Source organism: Pyxicephalus adspersus, chromosome Z (assembly GCF_032062135.1).
Source record: "Pyxicephalus adspersus chromosome Z, UCB_Pads_2.0, whole genome shotgun sequence".
Taxonomy (NCBI): Eukaryota; Metazoa; Chordata; class Amphibia; order Anura; family Pyxicephalidae; genus Pyxicephalus; species Pyxicephalus adspersus.
This window is the reverse complement of record NC_092871.1, coordinates 11,156,144-11,160,717: the sequence shown is the minus strand read 5'-3', so window position 1 is coordinate 11,160,717 and position 4,574 is coordinate 11,156,144.

Here is a 4,574-nt window from a genome sequence, read left to right as displayed (position 1 = left end):
AATCAGTTAGTTTGTTATTAAAACATAATGGGATTTATTAAAGCTCTCCAAGGCTGAAAAGGATACACTTTCATCAGTGAAACCTGGAATGAATTTCTAAAAAGGCATTTGTTATTTGTTAGCAAATGTTTTCAATCCTAGACCAGATCTGTTCCTGGTTTGCTGGATCACCCAGCTTCACTGATGAAAGAGTATCTTCTCCAGCCTTGGAGAGCTTTAATAAATCAGTATCGGGGAGTATAATCAAAGTATAGGGGAGCATATAACCTATTTTCATGATGCATTACTAAGACTAGGTTCAGGCTTGGGACCATTGCAGTACCGCTGCAGTTCACAGTTGTTATCCAGTCCAAAGCTTCCTGAAGCCTTAGCTATCACTTAAAGAATTGGGCACAGTTGAAATCCCTTCTGTGCAAGCATTTGGTTGGGATGCAGTGCAGTTTTTGAAATGCTTCATGCAGAGTCTTAGGGCGGCCGGCTGCTAAAGCTGCTTCCATACACCTCCAACCTTTTCAACAAATGTCCATCAAAAATGGTATTGAAAGGTTTTGGATGCCCAGCAGTTTAAAAATGGGTAACCATGGGGTGAGGGGGGGGGGGTGTTAGGTGTATGGTTAGCAAGCACCCAACAGAGCTAAACCTAAAGCATATTGGACTAAGATTTAACAATCAGACTTAAACATGTATGGCCATCTTATCATAGGTACCTACAGGGATCACAAAGTAATGCCACTTCAGTATTGTAATACCTTGGAGGTTAGGTTTACACCAATAGACTTGCACATGCTATAGGAAACGATTGTGAGCCTTGTGATAACTTCTTTGACATATCACAATACATGGAAAAGGTAAAATGCTTCATATAAGTTTCTAGGTCACCTTTGACCCTCAGTCCAGTGACTTTTGTAATGTCATCGGTCACCTGCAGGCTGGAGAATCTTTTCCTCATTGATCAGATTGATTGAAACTTTGTAATGAGTAAGAAGATGAAGGGCTGCAGCACTTACTCCAAACATGTGAACTGCACAGGCAGCAGGATTTACATCAATTAGCACAGCGCCGGGTATCCCTTCATAAGAAACAATTCTTCCTGACGGTGAATGATATTCTGTATATGGCAAACCAAAATTTGGGATCTGGAGAGGAGATGGATGTCGGAGGGGGTCTGAAAGAGCATTGAGGAACATCAGCTCTTCCTTCTGAGTACTTCCCGTCCCAAAGTGAGTGGCTGTTCCTTATACTCCTTAAATTTCATTATCATTATCCTTAAATTTTATCATCCTGGCGAATTTTTGAAGGCCACATATATGTTGAAGGGTTTGAGCTTCTTTGCTTAGTTTTTGTTTCATTTGGAGATTTAGTATTTTGGCAGAAAGTGTATTTTACCCTGTCATGTCAAAGGGGCACATGGTTTACTAATATTGGGAAACCCTGTTGATTTTGGATGTTCAGATCACTCAACCAATACAAGTTTTCTTTAAACAGCAATTTAATACTAATAAAAAAAGTACAGAGGGATTAAAACTCTTGTTTCTTGGGAGAATTCATATCATTTCATCTCAAGTAGGCACAATAGTGAAATGAATTCTATCTAAAGCAAGGAGAATCCATTTCTTAGACATCCATTTCTTAGACAGCAAAAATCTGATGGAGGATCTAGGCCCCATCCAACTCTACGAAAAAATAGAAAAAAAAAATTTTGGTTGGCCCATAAATGTAAATCTGCCAAGGAACCCCACATGGATCAGGGTCCTACTAGCAACCCTGCTTCTGGGGGCCACTTACATTCACCCACAAGAGTCATTCCCATGCGGCCTCCTCTATTTACCCCTTACTATGCATTGAGATTCTGCTTGTAGGTGATAGAAAAGAAGGTGAGCTCACTATTTATCGGTCCTGCAACCGGCAAATGCCACCAACAAGGAGGCAAATGTGGCATTTATTCCTGCTCTGATGACAGCATACAGACCCCTACCTCAATTTGACTAACTAGAGAGCAGTGTTACCTCTGAATAGCCAAAATTGCTATACAAATACCAGATTTTAATAAAATAAAACCACAAAACATTTTAGTTTAGATCTGTAGTCACGTGGTATCATTCATTATATCTGCCACGTGCCTACAGATCAAACTCTCACGCTTCAATGACTCTATTACTAGTTACAACTAATTACAACTATTACAGTTTATATATATAGTTGTGAATCTTACTTCACCAAATATTCCCTGGTGGAGAATTTACCCGATACATGTGTTTTCAATGGCAGTGAATGATTCTCAACCAGGGAATGTTTGATGAATGTCAGATTTCCTGCTTTATAAAAACACCCCAAAGGTTTCCACTTTTTGATTTGCTATGAACCATGTGGCAGATATACTGTCTTTGTGGTTTAATTATATAAATTTTATTTATGATTTAAATGTCCATCAGGTTGGCATTGCAGTTTTGGGTATTTAGAGGTAACCAGATGTTTTTGTAGTTTATATATTGCATGAGTGGCAAGAAACCTTTTAGTATAAGTAAAAAAAATTTCATGTCATCAGTTATAAAGGGTACAAAATAATAAATAAAATCTGTAATATCATTGCGTGTTTGTACATATGCTTAGACTATAACACTTGTTTCAATGTGCTCTCTGCTTAGATCACCAACGCGTTTTGCGGTTTTGTGATTCTTCGTCAGGGTATGTGGCACAAAAGAATTGCTGAGCATATTTGCACATTATAGCCATTGCTTTTAGCACCTGGAGAAGATTCACAACCTCTTAAATACTTTAATAGAGTCTATTGGTTTCGGAATACTATAAATCTATAAACTAAAAGTTTCCATTTTCATTGCCCAGCCCACAATGTTGTTCATCTGCCATTGAAAGCAGTCTTTCACATGCACAGTTACAAGTTCTGCTCAGTCCTGCCATAATGACAGCCATCAATCTGTATACGACCACCCAGGGCTGCCATCGGGGGGACACATGGGGTATGTCTTACAGAAGGCACTTTTCCCCAATCAAAGGCACATGACTTTTTGCAATGCTGGGAGGGAGGGGCCAAGATGCCTACCTAGAATCGGCCCAGAAATTTCTGATGGTGGTCCTGCAACCACTGGCCCAATATGCAAAGACGAATACAGTAATATGCATTAAAATAACTGTCAATAAATTATTTTTTCAAGTTCCTTTATATATGACCTGTACTCTTGCAACCATTACAAGTTTATTTAAACATGCAACGAATGTTAGTGTTCTTATTGGTCAGCTTTGGATTTACAGCTCCTCTGTGCAGTTATAAAGCAACCCTCCCTTATGCCTAGCTGGCCAGAGAAATAAATAAAACATATGTGAGCGCCCCCTACTGCTGAATTATTGCTGCTGGTCATGCCTGTCCACACCTCTCCTAATGCAAGTCCTACTCTGAACACTAGGTGGCAGCAGCAGAGCATGATTTTTATTTGAGTTACATTCTAAGTACACATATGTTAACGGTAAAGTAATGTTAGACATTATTATTATTACTATTATTATTATTATATTTAATAATATTTAATTATAATAAAAAATATTTATATAGCACCAACAAATTACACAGTGCTGTATATTGAATAGGGGTTGCAAATGACAGATACAGACAGTGGCACAGGAAAAGAGGACCCTGCCCAAAGAGCTTACAATCTAAGAGCCATGCCTAATTCTTTTGCCCTTCACTATTATTTCAATTGATATTGATATTACAATTGTAATTACAATTGATTTAGATAATCCTTGTGATCATACGAGTGTTTGATGTGCATGTCCATTTTCTTATCAAAATATCTATAACAAGTAGTTTTGATTTCAATACAACTGTTTACCATTCAATAAAATAAAAACACTTTGTCCTTATTATTTTTTAATTAACCTTCTAAATATTTGATTGTGAATGATCATAAAAGGAAATGACTGATTGATTTTTAATCTAATGGGTTGAAAATATTGAAAAGAGTGTATATCGATCTTCACTTTACAGAAAGGCTCCAGACCAGACTGTAGGAGTTATAAATTGTGCCAGATAGCTATTTTATCCTCTGTCAGTGTGATTCATATTACATAATGTAGAATGAAGTTGCAGAAAATAATATTTATAATAGAATAAAATAATCATATATAGTTATTATATTACATTAGTATATATTTATGATTATATTACATAATCATTTGAATTATATTATAATAAATAAATATATATTACGTAGATTAGATAGATAGATAGATAGATAGATAGATAGATAGATAGATAGATAATACATAGACCAAGGGATACATTCATGAGAAAAAAAAAGTACACTCTTTTTTAATTCTAAGGAATTTGGGGAATCAACAGTTGATTCTCTAAGATCATTGTTTGGTCTTTCCTCTTTGGCACATTGTTAACACACACCTGAATAATCCAGAACAGCAAACTGATCAAACTTTTGCTTTTATAGTGATGGTCACACTTGTCAATGATCAATTATTCATTTAGTGCATTGATTACCAGAACCTGGTTGCTACTTACCCTCTTATTTACTATGTAAGTGGTACATTTTCACACACTGCTT